General features: G+C 44.0%; 1 protein-coding gene and 1 long non-coding RNA gene across 3 annotated transcripts in view; one reads left to right on the plus strand and one right to left on the minus strand.

Annotated features, from left to right (window-relative positions):
• Window positions 1-23,116, minus strand: part of pou3f3b (POU class 3 homeobox 3b) — a 170,225-nt gene that overhangs the window by 46,067 nt on the left and 101,042 nt on the right. The gene's annotated exons all lie outside the window — the stretch shown is intronic.
• LOC116673891 (uncharacterized) lies at window positions 3,772-6,173 on the plus strand. Its single transcript, XR_004327906.1, has 3 exons — window positions 3,772-3,904; window positions 5,111-5,114; window positions 6,162-6,173. It is a non-coding gene; the product is annotated as an uncharacterized LOC116673891 (long non-coding RNA).

A 23,116-nucleotide genomic window follows, 5' to 3' on the forward strand; every position in this document is an offset into this window, starting at 1 on the left:
TGTGTGTGTGTGTGTGTGCGCGCGCGAGGGACTGTGCTCCACTTCCTCTCTGCTGCTTCCCTCAGCAGACTGCAATTGTATTTCCTAAACTTCATAAACTACATTTTCTTTCCCTTTCTCATTTCGCTCCCTCTTCCGTCTTTTGCTTCTCGTCTCTCTCGATCTTTCAAAAGTCAATTACGGGCCGTTTGGTACCGTCAGCGGTGTCAAAAACACTGTACATCACCGGATCTCGACAAGAATAAACTCTGGGTAGTTTCTTGTTTTTGAAGAGCGCAAGTTCTGGCCTGGATTTGTGGATAAAGTAAGCTGTCTTTTTAAAAATAAAAATAAAAAAGACAGCCACTTCCATGTCTGATATTTGGTGTTCTTGTGGGTGGGGACTTTGATTCTCAGGTATTTAAAGTTAGTTTTTCATTCCGTGTCTGCACATGTGTCATTAAGACAAGATCAACCAAAATCTGTCTATACTATATACACTGTATATACTCGCTTACATGTGAGATTCTCAGTGTGAGGGTCTGCATGTATGTATGTCTCACACATTCACGTGTGATTCATGCTTCACACCCTGACCGCTGTCTTTGAGTGTGCAAGCGGCGATACGCACGCATTTGTTCAAAATGTACGCGATTCACACTCCTCACTATGTCAAAGCCGCGAGGCAGGGAGACAGAAGAAGCGGCACATTCTGTCCATCTTGCACACACCTCCTTCTTGCTGTTTTTCTAGCCCCTCTGCACCTCCTGATGCCTCCTCACACCTCCTCCGTATGAGGTGAGAGCTGAGAACGAGATATGGACTCTCGTTTGTAAATTGCTTGTCGAATACTACTTGTATATTTGTAAGGATATGATGTATGTCTTTTCTTGTCTCTATGTAGAATTCAAGTTTTGCATAGAAATGTATAACCCAGCAAAAACTGTTGACTTCAGAGTGCAAGAAAGCTCTGTTGCTTCGATGCTACATTAAGAGAAGGGAGGCCAGCAGGAGGAAAAGGGTATTGTGGGCTACCGACTATGTAAAAGGGTATGAGGGTGGCCTAGTTAAAGCGCTCGTAATAGATAGAATAGTAGTTTTTTCTTTTGTTAAACTAGTGCCGTTTTGACCTGGCACAGTCTGAGGGAACTGACCAAAAGTAGGCAGAAGGAGTAAAACCAGAATCATCTCCCGCTTTTTGTGGACAGTGGAAGCTAGTTGTCCCACACTATAGTGCGTCTTCTGCAGGGAAATGCGAGCTGTGGTAATGGTGCAGCCTAGGAGACACAAAAACATTAACTGGAAAATCCACAACGGGTGTCATGAGTTACACAAGATTCAAGATGCGTGTGATCTTGATATCTGTGATTTACATCTTCAGTAGCAGTAAAAGGGTTTTTCTAGCGCCCCCCAAAGAGGTTTTAGCCAGCCCCTGAAGGAAAATCAGCAGCACCAAAATGACAAGAATTGAGAGAAAAAAATCAACTAATCTCTGAATGCGTTTAAGAGCAATTTACCAAACAACTGTTGAACTCATCTTAGTTTTATCTCCAGAGTCAGACTGTACCGGACTCTCCCGGTGATTGGTTGGTTTAAGAGAACTGTAGAGCAATGCCAGTCTTAACTTTTGAATAATATAGAAAGGAGGAAGGGGAACTACAGGTTTGGTAAAAAAAAAAAAAAAAAATACACTTCTGAATAGGTGCATCAAGTGATCTCAACAGAGCTCAGTACAAAAGTCTGATGGATCCTCTAATTTATTTGATGTTTTGTCAAAACAAATGACACTCTGCCCTGAATTGATGCAGATCCAAAAGCTCTCGCTATGGAGGTCTCTTCCTTCATCGCTGACACGCACCAAAGGATTGCGGGATTTCTGGCCAAGCGTCTTGGCATGGGTCCCAGTGGTTGGCTGCTGCCACGGCGATGAAGCGGTGTGATGTTCCCTCCAGCAGACCCCCGCGATCGCTGTGCCGGTAGACCACAACAACACACCTTGGCCGGCTTTCCTGGCTTCCATCCTGCCGAGCCTGGAACACCAAAAACGGCACGCTTTTCTCCTCTCCTTCACTTTCCTCACCACTTCATCCTCCTCCCCTCCCCCACTCTTGTTTTCTAGCTTACTTTCTCACCTAGCCAGATGAGCAGACATCCAAATAGCGAGCGGTGTATATTTATCCGTCTAAAACATCAAGAGATGTCACAACATTGGTGATGCTGAGTGTTAAGACATCCCACGTTGCCTTTAATACAGCCTCGAGCCTTACCACCTGCACTGTGGACAGCAGTCTGTTCGTTCACACCTCTGCAGCATCATGTGAGGTGTGATAATTCCAGAGTGCAAAACACCAATGAGTTTGTGCCGTTGGTCAACTTACCTGTTAACTTATAAGCACAAATTCACCCATATGTACAATATGTTAGACTGAGTTACATTAGGAAAACAGGAAAAGTAGTCCTCTTATACCATATTTTGGGGCAAATTTAACAAATATCAGACACAAAACCTTCACTTTCTAAATGATTTTGCTTATTGTTACTCAATTTTATCGCCGGCAATGAAACTCAACGGGCAACTCCACCAACGGTCCAATCATTTAAAACCTGACACATTACCGTCCAGCATTCATGCTCCACTAAAACACACCTGGCTGCTCTCACTGAGCAAGGTCAACCATTTTCAACAGACAGTAGTACAAATTACCGGCAAAAAAAAAGAAAAATAGTTTCCAGGCAAGTGGAAACACATTGAATCCATTCAGATATATGCTGTCTTTTGTGGAGAGGCTGTTTTGTAGAAATAGTCCCAATCTCCTGCAACATGTGTGGGCCATACACTTGTTTGGGACATCCTCTTGGCACGGCTACAGTCAGATGTTTGCACAGCACCTGTGTGTCCTGCTCACTCCACTCCTGTGTGTGTGTGTGTGTGTGTGTGTGTTGATTCAAATTAAAAAAACCACGGTCATCTTTAAACGCACACAGCTGCTGTGTGAAAATGTAAAAGGAAAAACAAACAGTTTGTGCGCATACGTTTGGGCTGCATGTGCGTGCATATGTGAAATTACATCACGCGGACATCTGCGGGGTCGAGGCACCCCCCCCGAGGACAACAAGGTGGCCCAGTTATCTTCACTTAAGTCTGATTTGCAACAAAGACTGACTTGCGGCACGCATGTTTGGTTCAAAGCTGACTGCGAGCTAAATAATGAACACAACACCTGTTACCTGTTTGCATGCACGGCAGATCCAGGGTCAGATTCTCTCCATTACGTCCTAGTGTGTTTCACTCTTTCCCAGTACACGCGATTTGAAGGAGATTTCTGAGTTTGTCCCTCTTTACGCAGGTCAGAAAGGTTGCAAATAATTCTCTGGAAGCATGAAACTTTCACATTTGGCTTTTCACTTTTTTACGATAAGATTTGCAGCAGAAAAAAAAAAGACAGAAAACCGCCTAGCTTATAATCAGCTGGACCTCATATCATCAGGATATCTTTACCTAAAATATATCTGCACTCTAAGAATGGGTCCAGGAACTTTATGGCCTTCATTTATTTTGATAGATTCCTTCTGACTGGCATGCATCACAGAGGTTTCTCTACAGCCTTTTAAAATTAAACAGAAAAAGTGCCATTCAAATAATTTCTCATGAAGTTGCTCATTGTATGGTTAAACATATTACATTTTTTTCTTTGTATATGTGAGCTACCTTAATGTAACATGTAATACATAGTGTTATATGTCATTTTGTTTACAATATATCTCCAATTTGCTTGGTTGCTATGGTTATTAGTCTTTTTTTGTTATTTAGTTCTGTCAGCAGACATTATTGTATGTATTGTCTTTTCTTCTTTGTATATGTCATGAAATGTGTTAATATTGTCTGACTAGATGTTGTTTTGGACCCCAGGAAGACTAGCTGGTTGTCTAGGTGTCAGCTAATGTGAATCTTTATAATAAATACAAGAAAAAAAAAATACAGCTAACTAGCATGTGCATGCAGAGGAAATGTAACTGAGCAGAACTTCTGGAAGATAAATGTTGAGCTTCTGATTGCTGATGCCCCGCTGGATGCAGCCATTAGTGTCTTTGTTCACTGCTACACTATGAACTCCACAGAGGTTAAATTATGGCAGAGAGTACGGTATTCAACCTCACACCTGACAGGATGACACTGTCATGTACTTGGGTTCATGTGACTTTTTACAAGTCCTGGTTTAACTTGTAAATTGATAAAAGTGTGAACCCAAACTAGCAAACTTCAGACCAAAGTCTGCAGGTGTGTTTGCACCTTTTTTTTCTTCCTTTGTTCAACTTTTAATCCCATTTCCTAAAATCTGCAGCTCGTGATGATGTTGTCTCCAATTCACAGAGCTCTTGTCACATCAGTCAACAAGACCCCGGCGACTACGGGCTGTTTACAAAGCGAAGCCTCCTCTTCTCTCCGTCACGTAGTGCTGCGACTGGAGGGGAAGCGTGCAATCAAAGCTCGCCGAACACAAGTCATCTTTTGAGGGGGTCTTTGAAATCTGGCCCTCATCCGCACACAGGAGCGCATCACACCGCATTAGACAGTTTGTGGAATAAATATTTGACGGCCGGCAATATCACAAGACGCAGAGAAACCTCCTAGCATGCAGCTGTTCATCCCCCCCCACACCCTCCTCTCTCCTGCTCTCCCCTCCCATCCTTTATCCTCCCCTCCGCCCTGCCTGCCTGCCTGCCTGGCTGGCTCCTGCAGACAGAGAGCTGGTTTAAAGCTCAATTGTGCATTTTGCAGATAAAGTAGCAAAACTACTAGAGGCGGTGTTGTGAGCACTCGTTGCCAGGGCAACACTGGTAAGGAGACCTGGTTCTCCATTACTACTTAATTTAGGCGCTCTAATTGCATTCCACGCAATCTGTGGCCACAGTGTTATGCAGAGGAAGAGGGGAGAATAAGTTGGGGTGGTGGCGGGTGGGACAGGTCTTCGGTAAAACCCCTGCCTCGGAGCAAAAATAAAACGCCTCACAAACCTGACGAGGGGCAAAATGCTTGGAAAATTCTCTTTATTGCTGTTTGTGGCGATAAAATGACTCGCTTAAAGATGAACCAAAACATTAAATTTCAATTTCGCGCCAGTCTCAAGAGCACAGTATCACGTCGTCTTTAATTTCAGTACAGAATCCGAGTCGCTGGAAATGTTGAATGTCTTCCCCTGCTCAGAAGTTAAATATATTGTGTGCTGAATAAAAGGAGGGGAGACTATAGAGCACCAATCTTTGTCTGGGAAATAGTGTGTGTGCGTGTGTGTGGTGTGTGTGATGTGTGTGAGAGAGACAGAAAGGGATAGAGGGAGGGAGTGAGCACAAAGTAAAATTGCTCTAATTGTTCAAGCTTCTAGCCTCTGAGCTCGTCTTTTCCTTCAAAAGACTACACACACACACACACACACACACACACACACACACACACACACACACACACACACACACACACACACACACACACACACACACACACACACACACACACACACACACACACACACACACACACACACACACACACACACACACACACACTGCCTTTGAACTGCTACAGGCCGTGGCCCTGAGAGAAAGCTGGCCCAGGATGCTTTTCTTCGGCCGGGGGTTTGAAATGATTGGTAACTGTTGAGCCAGTGTTTTCAGGTCCCTGACCCCCAGCACTGAAGTGCCACAGACACTAGATCCAACATAGCCCCAATTATCCTGCACCCTCCCCGGCCACTTCACCAACCCAGTGGTCTGCGCGCCTCAACTGCACTGCAAAAAATAAAAAATATATATATATACTGTATATGTACACACATTCCTCCTCACAGTTCAAGTATTTATTTCATCACAGAAAATTATCTGCAAAAAAATGGAAGAATCCATCAGCGCAGCACAAGTTACACATTTTACGATTTTATTTTGTGATAAGAAAACAACCGCCCCAGTCAGACAGGCAAAAGAGAGTCTAATCCCAGATAAGGCATCCTGATGTCCTTCTTCTCAAACCCCTGATGTCCTGGGTTCACATACTGTTCATCTGCCATATAATATTTGTCCCTCATTCAACTGCAAGTACATCTTGTTGTTGGTCGTCATAACAAACATGTTTTTTCATAGTGCCCTGGGACAGCCCCCATGTTCTGAACTTTAAGGTTCAAGAGGAGAAACCAGGCTAAAGACAGGACATGGTGCTGCAAATCCCCACACCAATCCATGTTTAGGAATGTGTAGACTTCTGTGTGGGAAACGTTCTCCTCTGTCCCTTTCCTGAGCCGCTGGTGTGATGAGAGGTCTGTGTTTGATAGGAAATTTCAGTGGATGTGTGGAGGGGGGTGGCAGGCAGTTTTGACCCCTGGCACTTTCTCCGACCTGTCCTTTGTCTCCTCTCACCCTGGTCCCCTCATCCCCCACCCCTCTGTCCCCTCAGCCGGACCAACAAAAGGACCTCTGGGATGAGGAGGAGAAGGTGGGTGGGTGGGGGGGGCACCTCTTTTATGACTTCTTTGCCATTTTTTTTGCCCCCCTCTCTCATTTGTTTTTCAGGGCCATTCGTTCCTGCCTCGTCTTTGGGAGTTGGGGGCCACCATTTATATCGTTGCCTGGGAATTAAGGCCCCGTGGCCCCTTTTGTTGCGAGGTGGGCTGGGGGCAGCGGTGGCTGGGGCTGGGGGCGAGGGGCAAGGGAGGGCTGCCCTTTGTTCCAGCCAGAAGAGTGGGCTTCAGTTCCCACAGACCTGGGGGCCGACGGGGGGGCCTCAGCATGACAGTGATGAGGTAATGTTTACAGAGCTAGGCCCTCACACATGCAGCATTCATGCTTTTATGGGGCTTGCATTCACATACAGACAAACATGTACACACAGGTGTGAAAGGTGCATAAAAAGCTTTGAAGCCTTTCCATCGCAGAGTTCTACCATTATCAGACTTAGACGCAGCACCCAAGCCGTTTGGGGCACCACCTAAGCCCAATGGATGTGAAATCATTGTGAGCATTACTAAATAACCCAACTATGTAACTAACTACCTTTCTCAGATCTAATGATTGTAGTTGGTCCACAGTGGACTTTTTTTTAGCAAGCATGCATTTGAACTTTTTGAGTGTTATTAATGTATTATCTCTTTTAGCTTTTCCAAAGTTTTAGGCACAAAAATGCTAAAAGAAAATGGTCAGAAATTACGTGAAATTGCACATTTTTAATTGAAAAATATGGCAAAAACAAAACAGAATTTACTGCAGCCATAAGTCAGTAAAAGCCTCCCTTCTTCATAGTTTACACATAATGTGCAACACTGTGAACAGCTTCCAGGAGAGACTATGTGCAGCAGTGTCCCCAAATTTAAATGAATAGCGCAATAGTATTTAAATTGAACCTTAATGTAAACCCCAAAACAAGTCCATTAAGAGGAAAGAAGAGACACCAGAGCGCCAAAGGTAAGGGTGGGAAAACACACCACACATGCTTTTCCTTGCCTGGACTTTCAGTCTACTCCTGTGTTCAGAGGCAGAAGAGATGACTTCTTAGAGTAGAGGAAGAAGGTACTGCTGTTCACATCCACCCCCCCCACACACACACACATACACACACACACACACCTCTTCTCGCCACCACCCTTCTCCTCCTACCGCACAAATATGTAGACGCAGTTGATGCCCGCAGCGCTGACAAGCTAGAGTTCATTTAGAGTTGCAGACATAGCTACTGTTCTAGACTCTGTGTGTGTGTGTGTGTGTGTGTGTGTTAAGACGAGAGGCAAAGAGAAAGAGAGGAAGATGCACACACACACAAACCCCCCCCTCCACAGACACAAACACACCCACACACACGACGGCGACACACCCAGAAAACAGAGCAGAAACAACACATACCACCGCCTACACACACATCAGTAGCATTCGTCGATACGTTGAAGAGCATTCTCAGTTGTCTTTATTTTTTTTTGGGGGGGGGAACCTTTACTCTTTTACACAGACAAATGTCAATAATTGCTGTGTTGGCGTTATGGGACGGAGATGATTTAATCCTCATCAACATCACAGGAAAGTGTATGATTTGTTTTAGATTACTTAAAAAAGGTAAGATTTATATTCAGGACATTGAATCTCAATATGTTTTCCCTTCTCCTCTTCATCTTGCATCATCTTTCCTTTCTTTGGCCAGACGGAACCATCCTTTATCCTTTCCCCCTTCACCTCTGGACTTAACAGGTGTAGTGATTTTTCCAGCTGCCGCAAGGTGAAATTGTAAAAGATCAATTTACACGTGGTGAACTGCAAAGAGAGTTTTTGACACGGCCCGACCTACCAGCCCACACCTCTCTCTCTCTCTCTCTCTCTCTCTCTCTCTCTCTCTCTCTCTCTCCTCCATCAGATTCCTCTCTCGCTCCACTCTGGATCTGGATCTTCTGCAGCTCATTTATTGTGAAATAGTGACCGTCTGCAGCCTGTGGGCCTCTCCCAGTAATTACTGCGGGCAAACAGCTTGCAAAAGTAAATTAACAAGTGAAGCTAGTGCTAGTTTCAAGCCCACCACCTGTTGTGTATGTGACCAATAAAACAGCTTAAAGAGATAGTTCAATTTTTTTTCAGTGGCGTTGTTCGAAGTACTAGCTACAGCAGATGGCGGACAGTAAGCCACCAGTTTGGAGAAGCAAGCAGGAGAACTGACACGGACGCTAAGCAAAGTCCTGCTGTGGACGGGGGCCGCAGCCAAACGCATTTTAGACAATTAAACAAATCAAAATCAGTGGAAGTGTACACTATATTTAAAATATTTTCAACGCTTTACCTTGCTGTCATCTAGCCCTATGTGACGGGGAACTGAAGTCGTTACGTTACTGTGTTCAAAGCCTCCAGACTCATTTTACCTGACAGAACAGAGAGAGTTGCTGGTCTACAAGCAGTGGTGGAATGTAGCTAAGTATTACCTGAAGTACTGTACAAATTTGAGGTACTTTACTTGTCTTTTCTTTCCATGCCACTTCCTACTTCTACTCCGCTACCAACATGGGGGGGGGGAGGCGCTCACAACTGCGTTAGCTAGAGGCCGCCCCAGTACTTTCACTTTAGGTACAGTTTTAAGTTATTTCAAAAATGTAAAAAGTCTTTACATGAATCCAACATATTATTAGCAAATGAAAGTCCCCACTGCTTACTGGCCTATAGGTGAGGTAGTCACTAAGGCCAAACACAGATGTGTGCCACATGTTCATCATTTTGAATTTGAATAGCTTAGTATTCTATGCAAAAAAGGTATGTATAAATGCTTCTACAAGTTATTGTAGGCCCAGTTTACTTTGTGACTCAATTAGATGAAATATGCAATATACAGTACATAGTAGGGGGGTCTCTGCTCAATCCTTTCAGATCAGGGGTTCTTGGCCTTAAAAACATTGAAGACCCTTGGTTTAGTTGTGCAAATAGTCTAAATATAGCGTACACGTAGAAAGTCAGACGTTTGAAGGTGCTCTTTGGGGTCGGGAATTCAATTAAGTATAGAAAAAAAGGGAAATCCAAGGCAATCTTTAAAAAAAAAATATGTTCTAAAAGCCTTTATTTCATAATAGAAAATGTTTAAGACATAGGAAGAAGCAACCCACGCGTAGCGGCACAGACAGCCTTTTTCAAGGTGCATGCATTTCTGTCCACAATATCCACAAAGCTAATTACATATGAATTTAATCAGACCCAACTTGCTTAATGTTGCATGTTTTCATCCACATTAGTTTTACTATTTAGTTGCTTGATGATAAGAGCTACTGTCCTACAAGTGAGAATTGTCTACAGCCCTCTGTGTGGTAGATGCTTGATAGCAGCTTCTACAACAGCTGCTATTGTTGAGTCTAATCCATAACAGTGATATGATGCTAATGAAGGGCTGTGTAATCATTATCCATGGCCGGGCTCATGTTTTTGCACTTTGAGAGGATTTGTGTTGCGAATCCTGGGATCGGGGTTAATCTCATTTCAGTTTCAGGTCAACTTTGACACAGTGTTGCTACTTAGTTGGACTGTTTGGTGTGAGCTTTGTCTGTTGAGTGTGAGTGAGCGCTTAAGGGCAAATGTAAATGTTATTTCTACATTTGGGAGTGTTTTAATGTATTTTGAGGTCAGGATTACAGATCATTTTCCCTCATCAAAGGCCATATTTGCAAATAAAAGCAGAGTGGAAACGGTGTGTATGTGTGAATCTTAGATTGCAAAACTACTATATACCCACTAAACTGGCTAAATTTAAAATCATTGTTAACATGAATATAATGTGCATCCACAGGTGTTTTCAGGTAATTTTCTGAAACACCTGACAATAGATTGATAGTTAAACCTCTTCTTCTTCATCCTATTTTGGTCGGCAAACAAGAAAGCGGTGGAAGCGTGGCCCTGCTGAGTCTCAGCTGGTTAAACCTCTGTTCTGTCCCCTCCATCATCACCGAAACTGGGTTTTAATACAGCTGAACCCACAGTTGAGCGTTTCTCATTTACATACTTTCAGTTTCTTGTGTCAAACACCTGAACAAACACTAACTCCTCCGTTGCTGCTTCCCTCAGGCATCGTCAAATCAGTTTTGTCGAAGCCAAAGTCATCTGAGATTAAGGAGGCGTCTGAAAAGTTTTGTTTCAAAAATCCTTTTGGTGTATAAAAAGGTTGACTAAAGCGTGATTTATGTTTCTGTGGAGGCTCCACGCAGAGCTTTCGCTGTAGCCTACGTAAGAGGCCTGATGGTTAGACTTGTGTGCTTGTGTGTGTGTGTGTGTGTGTGTGTGTGTGTGTGTGTGTGTGTGTGTGTGTTTTAGAGCGAGGGACAAGTGAGAGAGTGACGGCGATTAGTTTCTGAGAGAGTAGCGACTCTAGAGCCTGTGTTTTCTGACCACGATATAAAAAATCTGTAGCAAGAAAACCCTCTCCTTGATTTCATGTTGTTTATGGAGAAGGAGAACCAGGAAATGAGTCAGGGGGGAATGTAACACTGCCAAGCCACAGCCAAGTCACATGCGTCCCTGCACATTTTTCAGAAGGTGCAGGCTACGGCGTAGGTGACTCCACGTACAGTAGCTACGCACGGAGCCACGGCGTAGATTCTACGCAGAAGCATAAAATATGCTTAGCCAGGAACTGAAGATCAAATGGGAGAGGAAAAGATGAACTGGAGCAATGGATGGTGAGTGCCTGGTCTTAATTTGAAGTGATAATGTTTGTGATTGGCTTTCCAGCGTTACACGTCATAGAGACATGCAGGAAAAACGTAACGGTACGCACAGAGATGGTGCTCACGTAGTGTGTGATGCTGTATTTTCTTAAGTTTTATAAAATTAGGATCAAAAAAAGTATTATTTAGGAACCCGTATCAAAGTCACGGTATTGGTATTTTTTGTAGCGATACTCAGCCCTACTCCTTCATATTTTTACACAGTGTCCCCAACAAACATGCATAAACACAGATGCACATCCCTCATCAAAGGATTTGTCTGATCATGAGAAGAACTGACTGTTCTACCTAATTCCAGCCACCTGTATCCATGTGTTTCAAACTAAATCTTAAATCTCAGTACAATATACAGAAATACAGAGGAGAAAATGAGACTGGGTGAAAATGACTCGGCAAGCGAATGCATGATACTAGCAGGTCAAGTATAGTCATGTCAGATTTCTTTTGGTATAAAAGCATTTTAAATACAGCAGCTTTTTCACAGAAGACAACAGAAAACACTGGTAATGAGAAAGATCACAAAAAGAGGGTATAGTGAAGACAAGGGCGAGTAAACACCATGTACAAATACCTGAATGAGTGAGATGGCCTTTTCATGTCTCCAAAAATCAAAACCAAAAACTACAGTACAAGTGTATTTTCATGGCTCTTGTACTGTTGATCACTGGATGAACAGACATTTCAATTAAATATCCTTTACAGTCACAGACATCTATCTGTCCTGACGTTAAATAATCATACGGAAAGACATTTCTCCACCCAGTGCAGCAGGAAATAGATCAGACAACAGTGTAGGTGGGGTTATTACCTTTCAACTTCCTTACAGAACTCAAAACACCACAGTGAAATCCTCCTGTGGCTCGGCCCTGCATCGCACTGCTAATAAGCCCGGCGCACTCGCAGTTACAAAAGGACAATTGATGCAATTTCCACTTTCCCTTAATCATCTCCGTTTTTTATGATAAGGATGTTACTAACTGCAGAGGTGAAGTTACATTCTAATAAAGTCAGTCCGTTAATAATGTAATCTTAAATTACGCCGTAATTACAGCCTTTTAGTCACTGGGGGATGCTTTGTAATTCAATCACTGGCCCCTGAGATACTGTACACAACAGAAAAGGCGCATTATCGGGGCTATTTTACCGTGGAAATGAATAGCCCTACCCACCGCTGCTCCCTCTTGGGGTAATTAGACAGCATAGTCTCCGGCTGCACACAAGCCCAGATGCTCAGTTATCAGTGCAACAGGGCTTTAAAACCTGTATGTGTGCAGGGAGGTGAGTGTGTGTTTGCACTCATTGAATGTGTTGGTAGGCATCTGTACGCCTACGTGTATATACTGTATATATTTACAGGCCTGTAAGGTAGGTAAGTATAGTGTTGTTATAGGGGTCTGCATGTGCGTACTGATGTGTAAACCTGCACATGTGCCAAAGCGGCAGCTTCTTTCTAAGTCTGTAAATCTCTCCCTGCAGCCCTCCTTAACCCCCCCGAACCTCCTTGGATGAAAATGAAAAGTTCTCGGTGCAAATGTGTGGGAATTGTTTTCTACCTTCATTTGGCTGGGTCAGGGTTTGCACGCACACGCACAGACAAACACACACACACACACACACACACAAAGAGGCAGACACATGCAGAAGCGCCACAGGACCCAAACCCAATTTGTCATTTATTTTCAAGAGGGTGATTTCTTTAGAGCCACTGCTTGCTTGAGATTATGTGGCAGGGAAAATCTAATGCCCCTCAATAGGTTTTCCCCAGGAAAAAGGGGGAGGAATTAGATTTGCGAACTGGGAACTTCATTTGGGAGGACTGGCTCTGACTCAAAGAGCATGGGGAGGAGGCCTGCAGAAGGAGTGTATGGGGGGGGGGGGTTGATGAAAATCTATACTGCAGTGCTGAATCAGCAGCGCCTCATGTCCCTTCTTCTCTTCCTCCCTGACTCTTGTTCTTCAAACCTCCCCTCCCTTCTTCTGTTCCTGCCTGTGTGTCACCGCGCTATTTTGCCGCTCTTCCCATCTTTTTTTTTTCTTCACACCGTCTCCAAGTCGAACGGGCTCAAACTACAGTCGCAGAAGGCAACATTGCTTGTAAATAGGCTCCTGTCGAAACTGGAGGCAAACAGCGAAGGTGTCGCCACGCACCCCGAGCCTTTTGACCCTACCCCCTTACACGCTGGGACGATTGAAGAAGAGATAGATAGAATGGATGACAAGCTCCAGCAGAGGGGCCAGGTGCAAGGGCACGCAAAGAGAAGTAGAAGGACGTGGTGGAAGTGTGCGTGTGTGTGGGGGGGGGCTTCCAATTTGTTGGGGGTTGGAGTGGCGAAGATGAGGTTTGGATGGAGTTTAGGTTCCAAGGGTCGCCACCGCCCCCCCTTTACCCCAAATGGTCTTCTCTTACAGCAAAAAAACAAATACATTTTCATGTCACGCTGTCAGTGAGTTGATAACAATATACACACACCGCCCTAACACCCTCACCCTAACCTCAAACACATGGGTAGTCACGGTGATGGCGAGCTCAGGGTTCACGTGAGAAACAAGCAACAGGGTGAAGACATGATAAATCATGCACGGGCGCTCGCAATTTCTCTGCTGACGTGAAACAGTCACACAGGTGTCATCACCTGATCAGATGGACGGAGACGTCGAGGTGTGACTCGGGAGCAAACACAGACAGGTGTAGCAGTAATCATACAGGCTGCATCGGCAGAGAGGCGGATCCAGACGCAGGCGTGTCCCACTGTAGACACCCGGAGCAAATGACGTGGTTTAATCCCTCCGAGGCAGAGTCTCGGCAAGGATGTGACATGAGCACGGACTCGGAAACACAGATTATGATGATGTGGATAACGTGAGGATTATATTCCTCCGCCGGTAGAGGATTATGCGACAACACGGATTGGGCACACCATTTTTACGTGTTTGCCACATGGAACCATTTGATCGTGGTTAGGTGTGAGGCAACTTTCATAATTTCACTAACGGGGATCAAGCGTCTGAGAAAGATTATGTTCAGAAATGGCCCTCCGGGACTCTTGCTTGCCCTTTTACTTATATCATTATTGCTAGATTGGGTTCGGGTTTGCGCCTGCACCCACCCTTGCAGCTTCCACAACTAACTAGCCAGCTGCTAACACCAAAAGGAACACTTTGCATGTCTTGTCTTCTTAAGGAGAGAAGAGGCAAGCTGTGTAAGACACAGGTGGCGGAACTCACCTCAGTATACCGTTACACTACATTGTCTATTCCTCTGTTTTGATGCCGAGCTACTTTTTCCTGTCATTTCTCCTCCAACCTCTCAATCTGATGACACATCCATTTCTCCTCATATCAGCCCTTTGTTCAACAAATCAAATTGAATTTATTTTGAATCAAATTCAATTAATAATATTTGATATGCTCAATGCCTATGTCTTTTGACCCTCACATGACCCACTCTGCATCATTCACACCTGTCTTGAGATGTCCAATGAAGTGACCGCTTGCAAGTCTAAAACATCTTTTCCGAACCACTTTTTTTTTTTTACTTATAAAAAAAAAGGGAGACTACAGTGATTTGTAATATAAGAAAGTTTGATTAAAAGAGGAGCTAAATTTAAGACAAGCTCAATTTAGCAAGCACATCAGATGGGTGGAAACAAGAGGAGAGAGAGGGACACTGACTGGCAGGGAGGAGCTTGTCCAGGTGAGCCTGCCAGATGAAGGAAGACTATGTAAATCTATGCCTGTGTCCTTGTGTATGTAAGTGGCTCATAGTTGTAATCAATTCCCCTTTGATACTTGGCACAAAACGTAAATTAGATTCAACTGGAATGTCAATTCTCATAATACCAATTTCAGGAGTATCATCAATTGATGGTTCTGGTGTGTGCAGAAGATACGTAAAATACCGTTGCTGTACACAGCACTGGTGGCCACAGTGGGAACTAAACCCAGAGCGTGTTGCATTTATTTTCTATATTTCTACTCCCATGCTTGATTGAACAGTATTTTGGGACCGCATCCCTCTAATCCTGGCAGTGTTTCTTTCCCATGCTCTCCCTGTCAGGCTACACTGTGTCGTGTTTGCAGGGCTTAAGTGAAAAAAAATCCTGAGCTTTTTTTTTTGAGTCCTTCTTACACTACACATTAATAAAAGTCATCATTTTTAAGAAATAAATACATTTTCATATTGCAATAAGATCATAATCCTACGTTGACTCGTCGTAACATACGCTGCAGCCGGGTGCTCAACTTGAGGCACCAAGTGCTAAACAGCTTCCCGTCTCCACCCTTTTTATTTTATTTCCTCTTGTCCTCTATTCATGCCCAGTGCCATTTGTTTTTAACTCCTTTCTTAACTAAAGCTGTATCTACATTTTTTTGCTGCGTTACCACGGAGACAACATACACACCGCACTCTCGCTTTTCGTCAAGGATCCGCCTTACTTTGCATCTGATTGGCTAGAACTTGTTTCATTGGTAGGTGGAAATTCGATGATTGGTTAAACCCAGCGCATCAAAAACAAATCCCATGTGGATTTGTTTTTCTAAAATAGTCATAGCCCAGAAATCCAGCACCAGCCCCGAGTACTTTAAGCTCTGCGTTAGAGTTGCGTTCCTCTCATGATTGGTAGGTGAAATCATTTGAGTCTAAAATATAAAACCGCATGCAAGTTCCCAATTGTATGTATTTATTTTTCCTAACGACCGCACGCTGGAGCTCCGGCGCGGTGCAGGAATACTTTAAGCCCTGCGTTTGACCGGGAATCCTCTGCAGCTGTACGCCAGCGTGTTTAGATTGGAGGATTAAACTCAGTCTAGTCTTTCAGACCGCGACCACAGTCTAGTCCTAGGCCAAGACCCACATTCAGATTTGTTTCTCAAAGGCTGCTCACACATGACAATGCCACATAGACTATAAATCAGTTAGGCCAACTGGGCTGCTGAGCGATACTTTCCATTTTCAGTCATTTCTGTCGTGTCTTACCTTTACACTTCTTTACTTCCTACCAAACAAAGAGAAGCAGCACAGTGTTAAGACCTGCTGCCGATCTAATCAACAACATTGGGTAATGTATTGATAATGGTTACATTTGAAACATGGACCTGTGTTTCCAGGCTGTGAGACAGGTTTTTTTTAAACTTCAAAATCCCTCAGACCTAAGAAATGGAAATAAAATCAATATGTCATCACTGTTTAAGAAGCTGCAAATTAAGCTCAATGGCTTATAGTTAGACACATCCTCCTATCATTACAAGTTCAAAGGTTAAAGTAAGGTTTCAACTATTGGCCATTGACTGCTATTAGTTCTGTTTATGTTGTCAAAATTAGACAACCAAGCAGATCAAAATTCACTTAGTGAACTTTTCAGTGATTGACAGCTGAGGTGATGTGATAAATCCTCCCGTGTCAGGTTCAGCAGTGTGAAACAAAACAGTATTTGACTTACGCCTGCTTTATATAGTGTGTACACATGTCAACCTAATAGTAGAAAACAGGATTGACTCTCTGTCTTGAAGAAAATCACTTGTTTTATGGCCTGCACTGCCATTTCTTCTGGTGCTAAACCATCACAGTTAAAACCACAACTGCATCGTCCTCCCAAGCGGCTATTACACCACAAACACACACATTGTAAAGCATCCAAATCAATTTGTGTTAAAAAAAAACGTGTTTCTCACAACCTTATTGGGTGGTATTGGTTTAGAGATATATGATGCACCTTCAGCTGCAAAGGAGGAAAAATTGCTGGCGCCTGGCGAGCCCATTTGTCCGGCTTGATGATGCGGTGCCCTGTCACCGTCGCTGCTATTAAGGGGAAAAAAAAATAGGGGGCAAGAGAGGACCTCACCCCTACATCTCACCGGCCCCATGGTCCACACCGCCTGTCACGCTATACACCACGACCTGCACCAAGCCCAGGGGGCATAAATCAAGATGATTCTCTGCACGCCTTGAACTCTGACCCCACCACAATTCACACCAGAAGAGGAGGGGAGAGAAGAAATAAAGCAGTTGGGGGGTGGAGAGGGAGTCCAGCACCGAGAATTGAGGTAACAGAGAAGCTGTGTGCATGTTTATGTGTGGGCGAGTGAGCACGTGCTTGTGTCCGTTGCTATTAGTCACCGACGTCCAGATTGAGGCGGCCGTCCCATCTAAACGCTCTGTCTTTATGAGCCATTAATCTTCGACTCAGACCATTTTCATTACCGCCAAACCTCGCTTTGGAGCCACCAGCTGCATGATACTGCATAGTGGAAATTAATAACCCACCCATCTCTGCCTTACAATCGCCCCTCCACCATCCCTCCTCCCCACGAACACCTCTCCATCAAGGCCCCACCCGCTTAGGGCCTTGCAAATGATGGAAGATGACTTTCCACGGCACTTTTTTGATGCGGTTTGTGTCAATGCATCCCTGGCAAGCTTTCAGTTTTTTCAAGCCTCTTTACAGCTGCCCAACCCCCCCACTCTCTCCTCCGTCTGTACACACTCTTTCTCCTTGTCTCCTGATGCCATTTGACTCCCCTACCTAAGACAAACAATTAATCCTGAGCATTTAGAATTCTCCCGGTGCCTTGACGCTGTGATACAGCCGCAAGCGAGGGGAAAGAGATAGAAATGAAGAGAAAGAAAAGCCTGGTGACAGAGAGAGAGAGAGAGAGAGAGAGAGAGAGAGCGAGAGACAGAGAGAGCGAGTGGTAGAGGACCAGGACAGAAGGAGAGGGGGGTGAGTTAATATTAATTCCTCTGTCTTAGTTTTTCAAAGAGAACTGAAAGAGGAAGTGGGAAATGACCCCCTGGGTCTCTTTAAGGCGGCTAGGTGCCTGCTGGTGTGGTTGTTAGTGAGCAAGGGACTGAACATTATTAAATACTGGACGTGCTTAGGCAACCTGAGCGAAGGGAGAGAAGGTGTGAAACAGATGAGTGATAGACAGAGAGATGCTGGTAAGAGAGGGTGGAAGAAAAGGATGAGGGGTTTCAAAAGGCCCCTCCCCTCCACAGGAAGACCCAAAGATTTGTGGAGTGGCAGAGGACTGATCCTGCTGAGATATGGCGTTATGTGACAGCTCCGACACCCAGTTGAGGAACAGCATTGCGCCAAATTAATAGCCCTTGTCGACGAATGGGAGGCAGAGGAAATTAGCGAGTTGCTGGATGTTGCTGCTAACTCACAATGATAAAGCACAAAGGACAATGCACAGTGGAGCAACTTCAACTTGCCGCTCTTGATGTCTGCTTATGAAACCCATTCATTACAGTCCACACATGAGTCCTCTGCAGTGGGGACCAGTAAAGCAACGGGAGTGACACTGTGGCAAAATTGAAAAGTTGGAAATTGTTTTTTTCCGCCGCGATGTGCTATCGGACGGGAGCCTGTCTCATTTCCTGTTGAGAAGTGCAGTGCATTGTGGGCAAGATATATAGAAGAATTTTGTGATATGAATCACCGCTGGTCATCCATCACCGAACACAACGGATAGTCAGAAACTTAAAAAGAAACCACTTTCTTGGACAAAGTTTGGATTTATTGCAGCTCCCTGTCCTCTCTACTCTGAACTTGCATTTAATATTGCAATATAATGTTTGGTATTTGCATATCTCCTCATCAATCAAGCTAATATTCTGCTGACTGAATACAGCAAATGAACTAGGATGCAAAACAACAAACAAACCAAGCAGAATGTAACTTTTCCGGAGAAATATAATCAATATAATAGAGAGTGGACAAGGCCTCAACTGACCTCCTCCTGGTCCTTCAAAGCATCAGGATCCCTCTTAACACCAATCAACACAAACAACGTTCAGACATATAAGAGACTCTAAATAAAGGCCACAGATTATGCTGTTCCACAACCTCTTGGATCCCTCAGCCACTTTGCATAATGAGTTAACAACATATACATCGGCCTGCCTTTGTAGGTGTAGGAGAAGAGGTAAAGTACGGCTGATAGACGAGCTGCGGCCTCTTCAGACTAGTATCAGTTTGTTAACTCCACAGAACATAAAATATACCGCTTAACATATCACTTTTCTGAAATGTGCACTGCCGTCATGTTGAATAAAAGCTGAAAGCTTTTCTCCCAACATATTGTCGACCCTGGACTGAATTCATGAAGATGTGTGCGGGTGGGTGGTGGTGAGGTGAGTCGGGGTGGGTTGGGTTTACATGCCAAGAAAGTTCAGCGTGCCTTTAGGCGCCCAAGTATCGGATTTGAACCCGGAGACCTGCGGGGTGTCACAGTTCTAGGCCCAGTGCGTTTGCACGATTGGCTCAGAGCCGGTCTGCGCAGGGCGGGATCAGAGGGTTTGGGGTCCTGGCCTGTGCAGCTAGTGGGTCTGCAGGGAATTAGGGAGTGCCAAGGTCTGGCATCCTCCTCCTCTCCCCCTCTTTCCTCCACTATTTCTCCCCTCCGGGCAATCAGCTGCAAGTGCAGAGAGATGGAGCGATAGAAAGCAAAGCTGTTTCTTAACTCCTCTCTCTTCTTCTCTGGTCTCTCTCTGGCACCGAGAGGCTGCAGGGAAGGTGTTTGTGCTTCAGAGTGGCTTCAGTAAGGGACCTATTGTTCTCCTCCCATAGGCTCTCAAATCAATACCTCATCTCTCCCTTTTTTCTCTGTCTCTGTTTGCAACAAGGCACCACCGAGGAAAAAGGCCCAAAGACTACACAGGACTCGCTTTTATGATTCATGCCACTGAAGAAGAGAGAGACAGACAGAGAGGGGACGTAGGAAAGACGAAGGGGAAGAGAAAGTGGCTGGAAGGAGGAGGGGGGGAGGGGGAGACTGCGGGGGCCGGCAGAATAAAGACACTAGAGGAAGGAGGCGACCTCAGGGTCATCACTCTCCTTAGCACCGCACACAGCCGGGCTATCTATAGCAGCCGAGCCAGGCCAGATTGATCTCATTGTCTTAAAGGAAGAAAGAGAGGGTGATCCTAGAAGGCGGGTACATCATCAAGCTAACAGCATCAGAGCAAACACACACTGTAGCTCACCCAGAGCAGAATATGCAGGAAAATAGTCTGCCTCTGTCTATAGTCTTTCTAATTAAAGGATCATTCCACTGTATTACAACTTGGATCCTAATGTGGAAAGAAAGCCCCGGTTTAGCAATCTTATTGAACAGTGATGACACTACCCAAGCTGGAAACATCCATCGTGGTTTACAGGCCGACTTCCTCGTTCAGCTGTGACCTGCTGTTCTTGCCGTGTATAGTAAGTGATTATTACTGAGATTTCAGTTGTGCTGAAAATAATAAAAGTAATATTTTATTCATATCGGCTTATAATAAAACCTACAACTAGAAATGGCCAAGAACTAAATAAAAATAAGGCCCAAGTTGTAAAAGTAGACAAAAATCCTTTAATGTTTGTAGTGAATATCCCAAAATGGAGCCAAGGTTGATCTGATCAAATATTCCTTGAGAATCCTTACAAAGGACTTACAGATTAACTCACTAAGAAAGGTGGAATAATCTCCCTATTAATGATTAAAGTGAAACGCTTTTCTTACACATTAGTCTCCGGGCCAGCCAAAGACTAGAAGAAGTTCAGTTTTCTTGAGGCTGGGTCAATCTTCATTTTCTTTGGTAACCTGCTTCATATGAGAAACATTTCATCATGAAATTTAACTTTTTCTCCCAAAATCAACACTGCATAAAGACTTGCTGCATTTAAATCCTCTGACTCTTGATGTGGCATCACCCTCGTGATGTTGGGTCAAGGCCAAAGCAGTGAAATTTGAGAAGCACACCATGTTTATTTTTTAATTCTTTGCCAAGTCTTCTCTTTCTGTTTCACTGCACAATTTTCACAGCTGTACTGCGGATTATGTCTTTCTTAAATGTGAAAGAAAATGTTATTCTGCTTTTCCGCGGGGGTAACGTCTTTATGGCTTTCCCTACACAGGTGTCTCTGCGTGAACGAGCGTGATAGAGATAGAATGGGAGAGAGAGAGAGTGAAAGATGTCTTAATGGAGTTATGCAAATGGAGGCGGCCCCTGTAATCCCCTGGCGATGTATTCCACCAGAGATGTGGACCGTACAGCTGTGTACAACGGGGATCCACGCTGTGCATTTCCTCTCTGCTTGTACACAAAAAGCTCCGATACAGCTGTATATCTCCATCCATGTAGTGTGAATTAAGTTCACCCCCGCCGCCTCTTTCAGTATCAGTCCCCTTCTGTGTCCTGCCTGCCAACATCTTCCCATGCCAATAAACTTACAGATTTGAATTGTTCTTTTGGTAAAGATGATTTCTTTCTGGTGTTTTAGGCCTTTGTTTCCACAGGCCAGATGAAGATATGAAAGGGGAGATAGAAGGGGAATGACACGCAGCAAAGGGCCGCAGGTCGGAGTTGAACCGGCGGCCGCTGCCACTAGGAGTAAACCTCTACATATGTGCGCCTGTTCTACCAACTGAGCTAACCCGGCCACGACTTGCTGATTTCTGGATGCAGGCGTGCGTCCAGGGTTTTTATCCCTATATTCAGAGCGAGAAAACATTAGTTGCAAGTGAACATTCAGTATTTATCCCTTTGATTATTTATAATGCTGCTTGTGTGGGAGTTTGTTTACATGTTTATGTGTTATGGCATATGATTCTGTTCTTTGGATACATTGTAGAGCAGAGATCTTTTACGCCCGAGTGCTTCCAGGGTAAAGATTTATGTGCATTTTTTTTAATGGTGCTTTATAGTTTTCTTGTGTATGTGTGTGTTACTTCATTTTATGCTTGTGTCTCTGTTGATGAATGTGTCCTTGAGGCCGATTACACCCGGCGTAATGTGTATATACGTGCAATAAAACTTGTGAATTAAAAGGGGATTTTATTCAGTTTGTCTGAATAAACTGGCCTGATGTAAGGCGTGTATCTGCCTCGTGCATAAACAGTGTGATATCAGGAGGGTTGAGCATCGATTGGATTCAACAATTACAGTTCTTGTCCATTCTCGATTCGGATTCTTTGAAGGGTGGAGTTGAAACGGGTCACATGCTTATTTCACAGATAAGAGGAACAATTGGGATTTACCGGGCTTTTTCAAGTTAAGCACTGTTTACTGTGCTCCATGGCTGCTATGGAAACCGAAACTCACAAAATTAAGATGGCGTTTATAAATGAGTTGAAAAAATGAGCGATTAATGCTAATAATAAAAATGAATAAATAAAAACACAATCATCTCCTTCGTGATGAAAAGTGAGTGCAGGGTTGATGCGTCCGTGTTGGAGAAAATCTAATGACCCCTCTGATAGGGGTACCTGTAGCATACAACACCTTTGCCTTAATGGCGACTTTTTCTAAAATACCCCTGGTTCTGTGGTGTCGGCGCTTCAAATCTGATGCCTTATCGCTTTCAGTGCGTGGACATTTAGACATGTTAAAGTTGGAACTGATGACCAGATTTTCCAAACTATTCCAAAAAAATAAAAAATCCAAATAGGCCTGCACGATTAATTGTAATAAAATCATGATCCACCTTGTTCACGATTTCGTTTTTTAAATAACTTTGATATTGTTTTCAATTTTTTGAAATCTCATTTAATTTCACGAGCTGACTGCATCACAAATGCTACTACCGTTTTTTAAACATAGGCTGTAGAAAATAGGTTTTAAAGCACTCCCAAGCTCTTCTCTTCATCAAGCCTCTATGTAGACGGGCTTGTGGTTGTGCAATGTGCTATAGGGGTAAACAAAAATCTGGTTTGGACATACTGCCATTTTTCTTGTTTTGTCATGGTTCATGACAAAAATCCTGAATTGAGAATCATGATTCATATTTTTCCCCAAACCGTGCAGGCCTATGTCCAATGGAATCAGAATTTTCATTTCCTAGTTAAAACTGGTTTTCAATGCCCAATCCTAAATATCAGCATGTTTGTGTGTGATGTGTGTATGTGTGTGTGTGTGTGTGTGTGTGTGT

The sequence above is a fragment of the Etheostoma spectabile genome, chromosome 24, assembly GCF_008692095.1.
Source record: "Etheostoma spectabile isolate EspeVRDwgs_2016 chromosome 24, UIUC_Espe_1.0, whole genome shotgun sequence".
Taxonomy (NCBI): Eukaryota; Metazoa; Chordata; class Actinopteri; order Perciformes; family Percidae; genus Etheostoma; species Etheostoma spectabile.